Below are 17,838 nucleotides of genomic sequence, written 5' to 3'. Positions count from 1 at the left end.
ATGCTGGCAAGAGTTTTATGGCATAGTTTGTGCCCTAAGGTTTTAAAAATAAGTACACCATAATTTGTTTTCCTCCAAAGAGCTTTTTGTATTATGTTTTGAGGACCTCTTGTAATCTGAGGTGAATTAAAGCCACCATTAGGGTGGAGACATCTATTAGAAGCATTTTCATTTGTTTTAAAACTCTGCATAGTTCAATTGCAGCTTCTGGTGAAAGTTTGTGGTAGTCTAATTTGTTTTGGCGTTCTACTGAAAGGAGTAGAAATCAGTGTAAAGGGACACTGCCTATGTTGTAGGCAGCTAATCCTGTGGGGGCAGTTACAACAGCTGACAGTTTGTTGTTCCTCAATTGTTGGAGGAGCTTGCTGATGATTTTTATTAAGAATGTTTTCCCTGATACAGCTTTACCACTCACATATGGCAGTATAGGTTTGTACTATTGACAGGTACACGTTTTAGTTTTGTGCTGCATACCATGTTCAATGTGTTTAGTTACTTATAGGAAAATGCTGCACTGTTCATTGTTTAATTGTGATTTGAGTACAGCAAAGTCTTCTGTAGATCCTTCATGCTAGCACATGGTGTTTTCTACTTCAGTCATGGCTAATTCTGCCTCATTTGCTATGAGTGGCTGTCCAAGTGGTTCCTGGCTTCCTGTTAGAGAAGGTTGACTGCTGTCAGGAGTGTCTATATTTAATTGTGCCTGGAGTTCTTCTACTTGATGCTGTTCATTGTCTAACATGCTTTTGTACTGCATAAAATGTATATCTGTTATAATGCTTTCATTTGTTTTAAAAGCATCTTCATAAGAGGCATGGGTATCTAACAAAGCGTATTCTTTTCTCCATGGTTTAAAAAGTTGTAGTAGGACCATGTAATACAGTTCTTTATGTTGAGGAGTTTTTTTATCACAATTTCATGTGATTAATTAGGCTGTTTTTGGTAAGTTTCACTAGGCTGCCTTCACAGTTTTCGACTCTGTATCCACATTTCTTCTCATCTGCTTTAATATTTTTTTTGTATGTGAAGTTTCGGGCTATGTGGTATAGACACATGGTTTCCAAAGCGGTACTCCTGTTTTGTTAGTATGTTTCCAGTAAGTTGTTTTTTAAAATGTCTTGGCTGTTGGGATCATTTTTGGCTAATGGTTCTATGGGCCTCATTCCGAGTTTGGAGGTAGCCATGGTGCTATTAGTGCCATGGCTGCCTCCAAACCCGGGTCCGGGTCCAGTCAGAATGGGGATTTACCGGGTCATTCCAACCTTGGAGGACCCGCCGGTAAGTCCCCATTCTGTAGACCATTCCCCTTTCCCATTTGAGCCCCGATAGGGCTCAATGGGAATGGGGAAGGTGCTAATTACGAGCCCGTAAATAGCGGGCCCGTTATTATCACCCTGGTCCCTTAGCGAGAAAGGGTAAGTAAGGAAGCAAGACCACACGTCCTTTGAGGGTCCCGCTAAGGGACCTCAGAATTGGGCGGTGTTAAGACGGATTTCTGAACTCTGTCCTGGCGGCGCAGAAGTTCAGAAGGCCAACCTAATTACTTGGAACAGGGTAACCTCTGGACAAGCCAGACCAATCAGGGTAGCGATCGCAGCGGTCAAGACTAGGTCTCAAGAGGTGTGAGGGTGACTGAAAGCGCGCAATGAGCACACAAAGCAAGGACACTTACAAATTACTCCAAACAGGTGTTATATTAAAAATATATACACATTTATTCCAAGGCCTTTGCAGCAATGACCGTAGTGAGAAATCACAATAAAAATCTAGTAAACCAACACATACCAAACCAATACAATATATATACAAATACAAACGAGTCTAAAGCGTTAGATGCACGAAATGTGTAGTCCACCTAGAAGGGGAGGAAAACAGGCAGTGCGAAATAATGATTAGACCCAGTCCGCCTTCCGAGGCACCTAACTAAAAGGAAGTCCAAGCCCTACGAAGAGTGGAGCCTTTTGCTCAAAAGTACCTGCACACGCTGGTGCCAACGGGCAAAAAGGGGAGTCTCTTCGAGGGAATCAGGCAGTTCAGTTTAGTGCACAAATGAAGAAGAACAGAGTTCCGTGACTCAAGCGCAGCCTCCACTGTGGGCAGAAGCAGAGCGCGAGTACGGAAAGGCGTGCTGTTTTGACACAAAGGGGAAAAGCTATGGGCTCCTGCAGGAGGGCGACCAGTTCCTAGCTATGCTACTCACCGGTCCCCGATGCAAGCAGACCCAGGCTTTTCCACGTCAGTTTCAGTGCTGGCAGGTTCAGGAGAGCAGGGGACGTCTCGTCGTTGTGTCGATTCTGCAGCAGCAGAGTTGAGTTAAAGATGTCCCAAACGAAATGAACCCGCACAGTTTGTTACCACAGCAGGGCAACGGAGCGGCTGTGTGTATCTCAGCCAAATGTACACTACTCACTTCAGACCTGGGAATGCCAAGTGTACGAATCGTGTGAGAGTGACAAGGACTAGAACTACAACACAACCTGGCGGCGGTTACAGAGCAAGACTCCTGTGTAGGCTGGTCAGTCTGCTGGATGGCCCAGAGACACTTCCGAAGGCTTACGTGCAGGAGATGGTGAAGATGCCGAGAATAGCTGTCCCCGCTATTCCAAGGGTCGAAGTACCGGTACAGGCCTTCTGGTTCGATCAGAGGTAAAAAGGGTTTCACAAGGTGACAGCAGTGCAGAGGAGCAGTCCTTCAGCGGGTCACCAGTGATTCCTCGGTTCAGCCTCGTGGTTGCAGGATACTTGGCTCCTGTATTCCTTCGTTCGTGAGAACTCAGGAGATCGACCTGGTAGTGGCGTTTTCAGCCCCCTCTTATCCACGGTTCCCTTCGCGCCAAAACGGAGGGGACCCAATGGGAGATCCGCTCATCAACACTCACACCATACATGGACCTATCACGGACCACGGTGGTCCCAGGCATTCACACCACCCTAGACTCTCTGGCACCCAGGATGTGTATTGGGACCAGACATCCCAGCCCACATCCTGGAGGCACACACAAGGCCTGTAGAAGTCTGCGAAAGCATCTGTGTTTCGCGGGAAATTACATGCCCAAATAAGGAAGGCCCCTGGTCGGCTTGACCTAGGGAAGGTGAAGGGAGCAAGACGGGCAGCGGACAGGACAAAGGAGCCTCGTGGTCTAGCCATTTTGGGAGCCAGGCCACCATTTTGGGCTAAGCACGAGAAATGCGTTTAAAACGCCAAAAGGAGCTAAAAACACAAGAAACGATCGCTGCCACCATTCCCGTCCGTGATTCACTTGCACCGATCAGTTACAATCCAAAAAGAGTATCTAGGGCCTGTAGAAGGCTAGAGAGCAGTAACTTAGCTTACAGTGCCCTCTTGTGTCATGTTGCACGAAAGCCGCAACATGATAAAGAAACTACGGAAAACAGCGTTTCCCGGTACTGACTGTCTTAAGGGCATGTCAGTTTCCCCGTAAGAATGGAGCGAAAGCCCAAAGGAGTGTGGCAGAAGGCTGCACTTCTCTGGCAAAGTCTAGATCATGGTGAAAACAACAGCAAAAAGTTTAGGGGTTGCCACATGGAAGGAAAATTACCCACAATTACGAAATCTTTCCTAACAGGCGGTAAGGGTTTAACGGCACTAGCATCATTACCGGTGACCGTTAACCCTTACTGCCCAACTCAGAATGAGGCCCTATGTCTTCATATGATTTGAGAACTCTTCTTCTGGATTTACCAGGACCAAGGCTTAGCCATATGTTTTCGAATTTCCCATACAAGGCAGTACCGATTAAACTGTCTGCGGGTTTGTAGCAGCCACATTCTCTATGGCAGAGCATTTTTATGCCAAAGCTGTACAATCTTTTTGACAGTGTTTTGTCAGATGATATGTCATCCCAGAGGTCTTTCAGCTCTGTTTTCTATGCTTTGGTTAAGTAGGTTATGACATATCGTGCAACTGCAGTGGAATTGTCTGCAATGTACTGCAGATCTATATTTGCATTCCATAGGTGGGCAATGATTGCATTGATGTTCACTTGTCCTGTTGTTGAAACTGGTCTAGGGAAACAAAAGCAGCATTTGGTGTAGAATTTCCCTTTGTTTTTATATTTGTGCCAACAATACTTGCCACACTTGTGTCTTTGAAATTGTAAAAATTGTGCATGTCGGAAGCTATGTGTAGTTTGTGAAGGGATTTCACAAGTGAAACATTACTGAATGAACTGCGAAACAGTGGCATCACTGTCCTGACCAAATTTAGGAGCATCTTTAATCCACAAAAGCATGTGGATGTGTGGTGCTCCTCTTGCTTGGTATTCTTTTCTCCAAAAGAAGTGTTGCACTTCTTCGATGAGAAGAACTGTTTTATTACAAATGAAGTGTAGAATGGCAATAAAGCAATGATGGAAGTATCTTGATACATTTAGAGGATAAAGAAAGAAGTTCTCATGGTGTTTTTATGCCTATATTTGTTTTGTTTCTGTTTGCTATGCGTAGGAAATCATGCAAATCTTCCCTTGCATATTCTGCACAACTTAGGGGTCGATTAATGAAGCAAACGTGCGCCGAAAATCCCAGCACAAGCAGGCGCAAGGTGGAGCATGCGTGAGAAACCCAGAGCATGCGCACGCGTGCGATTCAAGGAAGACGCAGCGCGTGTTTCCCGCTGTTCGTGCGCCAAATCCTGCCATGGCGCACGTGGGCACACACGGCGTGCGCTACGCGCACACTAAAAGCGCACATAGCGTGGCGCAAACAACCAAAGTGGGCGGAACAGTGGGCGTAACACACGGAATGGGGAATAACGCGTGAAAAAGAAGGCGTAACTGGGGAAGTACTGCAGGGAACTACACGGAACGCCCACACGCACGCAAACAACCCGTATTCATGGATTCGAATACGAGAAACCCGCGCACGGCAAAAGACGCACACAGGCGTCAACAGGTCCGCCACAGGAAGGCAGGCGGAAGCGTCCCCGCACACAGTATAAAAGTGCGCGCAAACAACAAACACGTATATACAGCTACGATGAATGCCCTATTTGTCGCAGCACTGATCGTGGCACACCGCAGGAGGAGGAGAATAGCCAGGGCATGCATTTTCGCACCACGGACAAGCCTTTTTGGGATGCCTGACGACCAGGTCTACGGCAGGTATAGGTTTCCACCTACCTAGACCTGGTCAGGGAGTGGGAAGATGACCTTACATCCCCCACCCTTTGATACCAAGCATTGAGCCCCTTGGAGAAGGTGCTCAGTGTCCTGCATTTCTTGGCCACTGGGTCATTTCAGCGGACTACTGCCATAGTGGGGGGGGTCTCACAGGCCACACAGTCACGCTGCCTACACCAGGTACTGGCAATCATGACAGCACGCCCCTCAGTCCGCAGGCACATATACATGCCCAGAACCCCTACAGAAAGGCAGGCCATTGTCCTGGATTTTTACAGGGTGGCACACTTCCCCAAAGTGCTCAGTGCCATAGATTGCACCCATGTGGCCCTATGTCCACCTAGGGCCACTGAGCACATCTACCGAAACCGCAAGCACTGGCATTCCATCAATGTACAGGTGGTATGTGATGCAAAGGGAATCATCACCTCTGTCTATGCAAACTACCCTGGCTCCACCCATGACAATTTCATATACAGAATGTCTGCCCTGAGCCGGGCCCTGGAAGCTGGGAAGCATGGCGACACCTGGCTCCTAGGTGAGTACAAATGCTCTTGCACATGCATGCATGTCACACACACACACGCACACAAATACACAAACCCCAATAATCACAACCATTTACACCTCCCCAGGGGACAGTGCCTACCCTCTGAGCAACCACATGATGACGCCAATCCGGAACCCCACCACACCACCCCAGGTAAGATACAACGCCGCCCATATTGCAACCAGGGCCACAGTGGAGCGCACATTTGGAGTGCTCAAGTCACGTTTCCGCTCCCTTGACCGCTCTGGCAGGCAGCTACTCTATGCACCCCCAGTAGTGTGCAGGATCATTGTGGCAGTATGTGTCCTGCACAATATTGCAACACGGTAGGGCGTAACGGTGGACATGGTGGTGCCCCCACATCCCCAACCACAGGCGCAGGCGCTGCCCATGGGAGGGGACAGGGCACGTGGCGAGGAAGCCCGGACCTAGCTTGTGGCCACATTTTTCACCTAAACTCCCACCCCTGTGGAGTGCACACAGCCCTGGCACATACCAGGTGACAATCGATGATGACAAAGAGACAGTCAACTGTCACAACCTTACCACCCTGAGATTGTTGCCATGGAAGTGCCACATTGTCTGCATCCCTAGCTACTTAAACACATGCTATCCTGTGTGACCAAAAGGCACACATATGACATATGACATGACATGATATGGCATTTGTAACGTGCCTATACACAAGTGTTTCAAGGTGCAACGAGGCAGGGAGGGGGGGAACAAGGGAAGCCAGACAACGATACTACTAGGCCAGGTGTCAATTATATTGCGCAAGTGCAGGGGTAGGGGAAGGGAAAAGTGCAAGGGGAAGGGGAGGGGGGGAGTGCAGTACAGGGTAAGTAGAATAAAAAACAAATAAATAGGCCAGCTGGTGGCAACTGCAAAGGTAAGTGCAGACAAGTGTTGGAAAGGGGGGACTGTAGGGATAGAGAGACAGTCCCGCAGTGCAGGGGTTGACAGGGAGGCAGTGCAAGTGGAGAGTGGCTGGGCCAGGGACTGAGGTTGGTGAGAGTGGCCCAGTTGCAGATCCAGTGCAGTTTCAGTGAAGAATTTAGCAAGGGAGAGGGAGAGAGAAAGCAGAAGCAAAGAGGAAGGTCTTGAAGTGCTTCCGGAACCGGAGATGGTTCTCCTCAAGTTCCAGGGAGGCAGGAAGGCTGTTCCAGAGGGAGGCCCCTGCCGCGGATAGAGATCTACCCCCAGCTCGTTGTTCGAGAAGCGGTTGACCCTGACATGCAAGGTGTGAATCACACACACCTGCAAAACAGGCCATGACCATCACTGTTATGTCACTCAAACCCTCCCAAACCACAACATGACATGGCAAGCAATAGCCATACACCAACACAGTACCAATAAGGTACACATTGCCATGTCAAAAATGTACAGTGGCATCAGACAATGATGGTTGACATGGAATCAGATGAAATGACTGACCAACAACCTCCCACCCAAAATAAGTCATTCCCAAATGCATTACAAAAGTTGTAGACGTAACATAACAATGAATGCCTGTCTATATGCACATTGTGCATTGCAAAATCAACACTGCAGCTTCTGTGTGCTGTGTCCAACTCCTGCAACACACTGCTCAGCGCACAGCACAGTGAACAGCTATTGTGTGTGATGCACACCCTGAGCATCACATTTAAGCGACAAACCACATCAAAAAGCAAATTAGGAATGTACAGGATCCATAATTGGTCACAGAACATGTGCTGCAGGGACACAGTGGGCACCAGAAGTCAAACAGAGTGTACACATGGATATCCAAGGGTGGTTGTACATGTAGTGCATCATAGTGTGAGTGTGTGGGTCAGTAAGGACATGCACTCAACATATGCATGTGCAATCAAGTGGCCATCAGTGTCCTCTACACATCACATGTGAACATTCACCATGTGTACACCCCAGCATGTCAAACCACAACTATCCCCTCACACCTGAAAGGTAAACACAACAATTGAATAGGCATTGATCAGCAGAACACAACATGTACCTAGGATACCACAATTACAATGTCAGGGTTCCCATCACACTGCAGGGCAAGGCAACTATCAACAACAAAACACCCCCCCTCCCTCACAAATGACCATGACCCACTGAACAACTGCACCTGGGTCATGGAGCCTTCAACCCTCAATTTCACCTGGCCACAGGATCACCCTTCCCCTTCGTCACCTTGTGTGTAAAAAGGTGCCTGCACCCTCAGAGTCCACCTTCATTTGCAAAATCACAAAATCCAAGGCAGAAAAACGAACCAGAACAGCCTCCAGTAGATGCCTTGATGTAGCAGTACCTCACAAAGGCCAAGTACTACCACAATGATGTAACAACCAAGGTAGCACAGTAAAACAATGTCACAACAGGATGTGAACCATGTGTGGTACATAACATAGAATGATGCACCATGAACGGATGTGTACTGTCACAGCTCCCGTGTACAGGTGCAGGGGTGGCACAAACCAACCACCCCTACTGTGGCCCGGGTGCCTGCAAGGTCAAACTCACACAGGCCTCTGAGAACCTGATGGGGAAGGAGGGTCAGGGATATGCAGTCGGGACAGGCGTTGGCACACTGGATAACTGGAATGAGTGGCAGGAGAGGGGAGGAGGAATGACACATGAAAGTAGGGAATGCACGAAAATGTACTACCTGCATGAACACATACACAATCCGAACAAACTTGTACATCATTGTCATGGCCTTCTGGAGTCCAGGCTTAGGAGTGGCACGAACCAACCACCCCCTCTAGGGTTTTGGCGCCTGCAAGTTTGGGGCTTACACAGGCATCCGCAACCCCAGCGGAGAAAGAGGGTTAGGGAACGTTGGTTGGATAGGTACGGGAAGCAGGAACACCGGGTAGAGGGTACAGGGTTTAGAATTGGATAGGACTCCGGGTGATTAGGGGAAAAAAAAACATACCAAATTGAATTACACATTCATCCATGCATTAGTGCACCCCCCAGCAAGCCTATGCAGAGCAGTTGAAAGAAAAACAACAAGACACTTAGCTCTGGTTTTGAGTGCTGGCCTCCTGCCTGCGCACTCTCAGGTCTGGTTACAGGAGCACTTCAATGCTGCAAAGAGAGCCACAGTTAATAATCTGTGCGTGCCCATAACACAAAAACACACCACCAAATATGCCCCAAAGCAAAAAACTACTCTACAAACAGACAATCTGGTGTGGATGCTTCGTACCCATATGTAACATTACCCCTGTGATGGGTCATACACAGTCAATGCAGTAAGTCAGCCGCCGGTGGGTGCGTGGCAAATGGAACACCAATGTGTCACAATTCACACAACATGCAATGTTCCCTGGGTAAGCAGACAGACCCATATAGAAAGGCATGACTTCAGAACAAGTCGTGTTCCACCATGACCAAAACAAAGTAGGCAGTGCATGTTTCAAAATGTACATGGAAATGAAATGCACTGCACCCGAGTATGTCCCTTGCTGTATGTCCCTGTGAGCTGCTCCTTTCCATGTCTCGGAAGGCTACATGGTTGATACAAGTGCCTCAATGGACCTTGGTGTACCGGAGGGCATGTGCCACTGCCCCTGCAGGTGCCCCAGACAACCTTAAAATCAACAGCCATCAGTCCACCAACACATCTGAGCTGTTTTGTGTGCTTCAACACCAATATTCGTCCAAGCTCACCCTCAGTGCTGCTACTAAGCCTGCATTTGCAACTGGCCTGGTGGAAGCTTTGCTGTGTTGTGGCTCCCCTGTGCTGCTCACCTTGCCTGGAGTTCCTTGGAACACATCAGCAGTTCTAGGATGTAGGTCTGCAATCCCTGTGCCTCTGCTTGCGCACACATGTGCATGTGGGCACCAACAAACGTGTCCAGAATTCAGACGTCCAATGGGCCATGTCTGCTGACAAAGGTGGTCTGGAGGCTCATCCCCCTGCAGAAAGGGCATGAAGCACATGATTAATGCTTTAAACTCATCTGTGTGTGTCTTTTCAGGCCTCTCATTACTGGACCATGTCAGGGACTTACATCAGAAATCACACCATCAGTCCGTCTTTCACATCCAAAGTGTGGAACACACTATCTACGGCATGAATTGCAACAAGCACGTTTACAGTAAAGGTAAGAAACATACTACACAATTCATAGCAATGAATGTACACATTAATCATGAAACACCCCATCTAGCAAAAGCTGAACACTGGTCGATAACACCGCAATCATCCCCACTAGGGGTGTCAACACAAGTTACACAGCACCAGACATGCCACAGATATGACAGTCCAAAGCCCTTGTGTAATAGGCTGTCACACCGAACCATCCTTGCGAGCCCATGGATAAGGGAGGCAGGAGTGGCATATGTGAGTCAAGGACCCCAACCAGCAAACACATACACAAGACAAGCCTGAAGGGCCCAGCTGGAACAGACAGTGGATGCTTTCAAAAGCCACAAAGCACCGCACCGTCACATGAAAGCACAATAGACAAGCAATTTTAAACTATATTAAGTAATTACACTAACTATGAAAAACCTACATTACCTAATTAACCTAACTATCAAACAGAAACTTATCTAACTAAACTAAAAGAAAAATAAAAAATGGCCACATACGACCCGGGGGCAGGGGAGGCTCCCAGGAGGGGGGGGGTACAGGGTGCTGCTCAACACCCACATGCGATGATGCTGAGCCAAAAAAAAAACTCCATGGGCTCAACGCCTGCACAGCCCGACCTATGTGGGTGATAGATGGTCGTCCGAGTCTGGCTCATCCTGGAAAGGAGGACGTGGACAGTAGTCTGGCCACGCCTAGCGGCAGCTTGCCCCTCGTCAGCAGCAAGTCTGCCGGACGGGTGAGCCTGGTTCTGTGTGGCGATGTGACGTAGGTCTGCATGCAGAACCTCACGTGATACACGTGCTTCCTCTTGCAAGGTAGCATGTGTAACACAGAGTTCCTCCCCGCAAGGCCTGGCTGGACAACCGCTGCACCTCCCGGCAAGCCTGTAGCTCAGCCAAGATGGTACGCTCAAGCTGTGCAAACCTCTCCTCTGCCCGCTGCCTCTGGGACATCATAAGGACACCCAGAGTGGATTTGAGGGAAGCATACTCCTCCCTCAGGGCATCCATGTGCGCCTCTGCGTGAGCAGCAATTGCTTTACGCAGAGATGACATTTCAGTATACTGCGGTTGTGCATGGCGACCGCGTTGCTGGGCTTGACCCCTGCGGGACCCAAGGACCGGGTGTCCTCGCTGTGTTGGCACCACCCGCGGCTGCATGACTACATGCCCCCGTCGACGTGATGTCCCAGGCACATCAGTGACTGGTGTGGAGGGTGACCCTGCGTCACGATCCACCACGGGTGGAGGAATCAAGACTGTCTGATCCCTCAGTGCAGGTGTCGCGGACAGAGGAGTGTCCACATTAGAATCACTCACCCCCACATGGACTTGATGCTCATCCAACTCGACATGGACGTCAGAGTCGTCATCAAGGCTGGACTCATAAGCAGGCAGAGACAAGATGGACTGCAGCACTTGGGGGTTTTCGTGGCCTACCACCCCACGACCCCCACTTGTGCCGGGTTGATGTAGTGGTAACAACCCTGTGTCTGGCATGACAACACCATCCTCCGCCTCCATTGCGTCATCACCTGAAAAATAGAGAGAAAAAAGGTCACTACACATGTCAGAAGCACACAACACACACACACACTGACAACAAACACATCAGGCAGACATGTGACACACAACATAGAACCTGGCATGCATGCTGGGTCAACTTTGAATTGCTTCTGTGATCAGACCTGTTGAAAGGTGGCAGTTTGCATGGAAGTGGGTCTATGCAGTGCAGAAAATGTGTGCGCCACTCACTACCTACATGTACAAGGACTCCATGGTGTGTATCAGGAAATGCGAAGGCAGTGCACGGTCAAATTCAGGCATCACGTGCACTGTGCATTCAATGGGTAGCATATCTACAAGCCAAGCACCCCTCCACCCAAGTACAAAAGCAGGGATGCCTAGCATGGTATCAAAAGGCTGACCATACACCTGTGTATTGACAGGCAGTGTTGACTGGCATCAAAAGCTTAATGTGATTCAAGTGACAACACTGCAAATGATGATGGGACAGTAAGCAGGACACATGATGAAAACTCTGGAGGCCGCCCACGTGTGAAGAAGACACTACAACAGTCGGACAGAGTCATTGGCCATTAAACAGGCTGAGGCCTGTGAGCCACACAGATTGTCAGACCCTAAACATGTGTGCAACGCAGTACTGAGCCACAGTTGACATGGGAAGGCTGATGAGATGCCATGCAATGTATGTCACCCAGGACTTGTATTACAGTGATCATCCAGTCAAGGACACATAGGGGCATGCTTGCAATGCACATGGAGCATGAATGGGCACTCATGTCCCTGCGGGACATCTGACCTATGCACAGTACAAGTGAGATACCCTGCATTAAGTACTAAGGCTGTACCACACTGCATATGTCTGGCAGATTGTACGCTGGAAGTTAGCATGTAGACAGGACGCATGAACAGGAAAGTACACATTGGCAAGATTGAAGCAGACCAGTGCAAAGGTGGAACTGGGATGCAGAGTGGCGGAGGGGGAGCAAGGGAGCATGCCTACATGGAGTCCCCGCATGCAGGCAGAGGAGACATGCACGTCAGTCATGCAATGACATTGTGCCTGGGCTGAGAGGAAGGTCACCCCACGCCACATGCAGAAGGGCCAGTGAGCTGGAACATGGACCGGAGGCGCATACTTGTAACCAGCATGTCAGTAGGGTGAAATAGTGGTGATGCGGACAGTCCCCGTCTGCTCCACATGTCCACCATCCAGCAGAGCAGACATGCATCACGGAAGCATTGCATTACTTACACATCAGAACCATGTACACGTCACATGTAGTGGCAATCATGCACAACACATCCCACAAGTGAAACATACACGTCATCAACAAACACACATCAACACTCACCCGACTGGGCATCAAAGTACAGCATCTCTCCCACTCCTTCGACGAATTCAGGTGGTATGAACTCCGCAATGAGTGCCTCATGCGGAGTGAAGTCTTCCTCCTCTGGTGCAGGCCCACCGCCAGTCACCAGAGTCAAGTTGTAATTAGAGGAACGCTTAGCCTTAGTGCTGCGTTTGAGGTCATTCCAACGCTTTTTGCACTCTTGTGCCGTGCGCACCTCATGGCCGAATGAACTGACATGTTCCGCAACATGCTTCCGGTGGGTGTCACGGTGGGCAGCCATAGGCTGACTATTGGCACCCACTACCATGTCACGGCTGTGGCCCTGCACAACGTCCACGAGGAAGTCCAGTTCCTGCTTGCAGAAAGGCTTCTTCCTCGACATGCAGGAAGTCGTGGCTGTGTGTGGGGTCCCAGCCTGTGCTGCAGGTTCAACCTTCCTCCTCTTGGACTGTGGCGCAGACCCTGGCTGGCTAATGCCGCCCTGACCAGTATGGCCAGTGGGTTCAGTGGATTGAGCCAAGGGAGTGGCAGGTGGAGGGACGACCAAAGGCCTGACTTGTGTCAGTGGCATCTGGGTTCCCTCTAATGGACCCTGCGCAGCAACATCCGCTGCGGCAGGGTCATTGACCGCAACGGTCCTGGTTGGCAGACTCACAACCGGGGTGTTGTTGTGTGCATCTGCCCCTGCACTTGCCAACACCCGGCTGTTCAGGGCAGCAGATGACATAACTGCCCGAGGGACACGTGTCTTGGTCAGAGCAGCCCTGCGTGCCCCTATGGTTTCCCTGCTGGCCTGTTGGAAATCTACCAAGGGCTCCTCAAGTGCCATCGCAGCCTGCGCTGGCAGACCCTGAGCCTGGGTGGCGGTGTCCACAGCTGCACCTGCAGCTACCACTACCCTTGGGCCCGTGGCAGTCGATGGAACGGACTGCCGGGTCACACGGGTGCCAGTGCCAGATGCATAAGCTGCATCCCCCGGAACCACAGGGGGTGGTGGCATGACTTCACCAACACATGGCACAACATTGTGCTCAAGTAGCGCACCCCTGCATCTTCCCCCTCTGTGGCCACCCTGGACACCCTGGTGTCCCCCTACTCCCTGGTCAACACGGCCACGTCCCCGACCACGCCCGCCACAAGGAGTTCGCCCAGCTGAGGCGCCCCTCACCTTTGGTGCCCTCCCAACCATGGCACAGATGTAGTAATGCCAGCACAGATGTAGTAGTGCCAATGGAAGGTGTACACCACAATTGACCTGGGCAATTGGGGTGAAGGGGTTGGTAGCAAGATGTTAACAGCCCCCCTGCACCTGCAAGGCTGTATGTGACCCCGGTGATGTAGTGACGGGTCACGCAACGCTCAGGCACCCCAAAACTGCAGTAAAACTGTGCACGCAACCCTGCAGCATATGTGCGTGGAATCAACCTCCCGCAGTACGCGGTGGCACCCAGTAACACGAATAACGCGTACACGTGGGACACGCAGACTACTATGACCTCGAAAATGGGTGTGATACACAGGGGCACCCGCAGTGGGAAAAATAGCGTGTGCGACTCACCGTCTGACTAGCGCGATGCAGAAAAACACGTGTAGCCAATACCCCCGCCAAAAGAAGAGATACGTCCTTGATAGCTGTGAAGTTGTGATGGCGCGCGAAACAACAGGAAGCAGCCACACACGTCGGTCTCCACGAAAGGCACATACAGCGAACTGCTGGCCCCGCTCATCTTTAACCCGTGCTGAGGGAAACGCCCACGCGCGTCATGTCACCTACGCGCATGGGCCCTTTCCTCGGATTACACGCATTCCCACGCGGACGTGCAGTTTTTCACGTGCACTGAAACGCCTGTGCACGCCTGCGCGCATCACGTCACAGAGGCGATTACGCTTGAAGGGCCTTCGGTCCAATGAAATCGCGTATGCGTGCAGACGAACTTACGCGCTAAGGGCCTTTCCTCGAATTACACGCTGACATGCATAATTTTCACGTGCCAAATAACTCTGTATCAAGCTGGCCAGGCGTAAGCACACGGAAGACCACGCTCCTGCCCAAAAGGCTGAATTACTGCCCCCCAGAGCCCCGAGCAGCCTCCCACGAGCCATCTGCAGCTGCCTGCCTGCCTGCTGCCACCGTGCCCTGCCATTTGGTGCCTGCACATCAGCCATCTGCAGGGGTCCAGTTGCTGTGTCCACCCCTGCTGGAACAGAAGACTCCCGACTGGGATACCATCGCTCCACAGCCCAGCCCCAGGACCCAGTTGCCACCCACGCCTGCCTCGGGGGGTCGCCATGTCGGGGCAAACACCATCCGAGACCACTGGCGACCCCCAGCCAGAGGGGCAGAGGGCCACCAGCTTCAGTCATAAGGAAGTTGGTGTCCTGGTGGAGCATGTCCTGGGGCATTATGATGCCCTCTTCGGATCATCACGCGCCGACAAGGAAGGACGGGACAGGATCTGGATGGACATCGTGACTGCCATCAACGCGGAGGGGGTGGCAGTCCGACTATTCCATCATGTCAAGAAGCGCTGGGAGGACTTCAGGTCCAGGACCCTCAACAAGGCCCGGCGCCTCTTGAAGGCAGCGGATGCTAAGGGGCACCGGGGCCACTTGTCGGAAGATCAGATGAGGGTCCTGGAACGCATATCCCCAGCGCTCCATGTCCAGTTCCTTGAGAGGCAGACCCGTCTGGAGTCGATCGGTACGTGGCCAAGCATTGCTGTGTGAGACAGGGCATGTTGCAGTGTGCTGGTTGTCTGATACTTGCCTGTATGTGTGACATAGGCCATGTACGCGTGTGTGTGTGCAGGGATATCATGGTCATGCATGTGAGACCAGTAATGTGTGAAGCACACGGTTGGTGTATGTGTTTAAATGCAACATGGGGAGCCCTATGCGGAATGGACACATGAGAGGATGCCAGTCTCTGTTCCTGGACATGGGTGGGGGTGAGGGATGGGTGATGATGCCATGTACATGTATGGTGTCCATGTCTGTGTGTCTGACCTGCGTGTCTGTGACTTGTGAATGCCATGGATGCATGACACATGTCTGTGACAATAGATCATTACAACCTTGGTGCTAGTTGCACCAACTTTACCACCATGGTGTAAACTATGTTTACACCATGGTGGATGGCGGATTTACTGCCCCATTCCAAGGTGAGTGGGGCGGTAAAACCCCATTTCCCATTTTCCCTTCCCCATTCCCATTTTTGCCCCATAGGGCATAATGGGAGTGGGGAAGGTGCTAATTACGGCGCTGTAAATTAAGGCAGCGTAATTAGCACCATGGCGGGTTAGCGCCATGGATTTTAACGCCTGCTGAAAGCAGGCATTAAAATCGGAATCAGGCGTTAAGGGTTAACAGTGGCGTTAACCCTTAACGCCTGAGTTGTAATGAGGCCCAATGTTCAGATTCACTGATGCAGCCTAGTTATCCTTGCATCCACTGTGTCTGGGGTGTACGAGTCCAGATGGATGAAAGTACGGTGAAGTGTGTGAATGTGATAGGCATGACCCATGGTGCATGTGAGTTCAGAAACAACATGGTATGTTTCAAGAGTCCCTTGGACATGTTTGCTAATGTCCATATCATGCGCCATGCCTGTTACTGCATGTGTTTTGCCTGCACTGACCCATGTGTTGTGGAGGGGCATGATGGAAGTGATCTTTGACAGTGCCACTCATCTGCTATTGCTTCCTGTCTAGGGGACCATTGTACAGTACCCTGATGCTTGTGTTCTATGTCTCCCTCTACACAGCGCAAAGTGAAGAAGAGGGCGGAGACGACGCTGTGGAGCAAAGCGGCGGTGATGCCCCCACAGCTGCAGCGGAAGGGGTGGGTAAGCCCCCACAGGGGCTTGCAACGGCGGAAGACGGGGTGGAGCCATCCAGGTTGGTGGTTTCCACAGAGGAGGAGGAGGCCGCTACTGAGCCGCACATGGGGCCTGGTGGGGGCATCCCTGCTGGTGCAAGTGGTGCAGTCCAGGGGCAGGGGCAGAAGGCAGCACAGGTCGCCGTGGAGGTGCCTGTGCATGTCACTGTCCCTGACACTGTGACTGCACCACCATGCACCAGCAGGGATGCCCCATCCCAGGCCCTCCGCAGGTAGGGGGGATGTCCATGTCATCTGACTCCCCTCCACCTGCGGACGAGGGGACCCCTGGCCATATGGAGAAGGTCCTGATTGGTGTTGCGTTGCGCACGGGTGTTGTTAGGGAGAATTCTCTGTGTAGACTGAATTTCCTAACCTAGTGAGTCCCCCAGCAGCTTTGCTGGATTTCTGGAGTTTGTTTTTGTCCATCCTGCCAAGAGTGAGACTCTTTTCCTCCCACTCTTGGACATGAATGTGATTAATTCCGTTGAATGTCAATGTGTTCTATGGGCTATGGGGTCTTTTACTCCATAGGGTCTCATATGTTTTACTATGTGTGTTACACCGCACCCTCTGTGCCGTGACATGGGGGCGTCCTAGAGGATCCCCACCATAGACTCCATACCCTGGGACTGACTACTGTCTCCCAGGGCATGTAAAGTCACGATTGGCTTTACTAGAACTAATACAAACCGTCCTATTGTGGATGTACTAGTAGGGGTAATTCGATTACCCCTGGGTTTGTTATTCTAGAGGGCACTGTCCCATCCCCCCTCGTTGAGTTTTGGCTGGTGGCAGTGGAAACTACTTGTTATATTCGACCCCGAATATAATTCTATGGGATTCTTCCCATTGTTGGAGGCTAATACTTTTTCCTGTTAGTCTCTAACATACCGCCGGTTTATTTGTCTTAAATAAATCTACCGGTTGGTATTTTCTGCCAGAACTCGGTTTTTAAAATGGCGTCTGTGTTCGCCTCTGTAACTCCGAACCAACGGTTGAGCCCTTTGTTCCACTTTTGGCGGGCTTCTACACAGAAACCCTCCAAAGTGGTGCCATTCTGTCTGGGTACCACAGGGGGTGTGGGAGGGGGTTTAGGCACCCTGGACTGAGTTCCCTTGCCAACTCAAGTCACACTCTGGTGTGATTGGCCCAAGTGGTGAGCCACCCCACCCACCAATTAGCGTCTTTTGATTTACAGCTAGGCTGAATGAATGGGGGTTTCCTGCATGAAAGCAGGGCTTTTTGGACTGGATCTTCAGAAGTCTCCACAGGACCTAAGAATCAGACGAGGGTA

This window comes from Ambystoma mexicanum, chromosome 6p, assembly GCF_040938575.1.
Source record: "Ambystoma mexicanum isolate Mex_15411 chromosome 6p, UKY_AmexF1_1, whole genome shotgun sequence".
In the NCBI taxonomy this organism is placed as follows: domain Eukaryota; kingdom Metazoa; phylum Chordata; class Amphibia; order Caudata; family Ambystomatidae; genus Ambystoma; species Ambystoma mexicanum.
The sequence above is the reverse complement of the archived record's forward strand: the minus strand, read 5'-3'. Positions refer to the sequence as shown.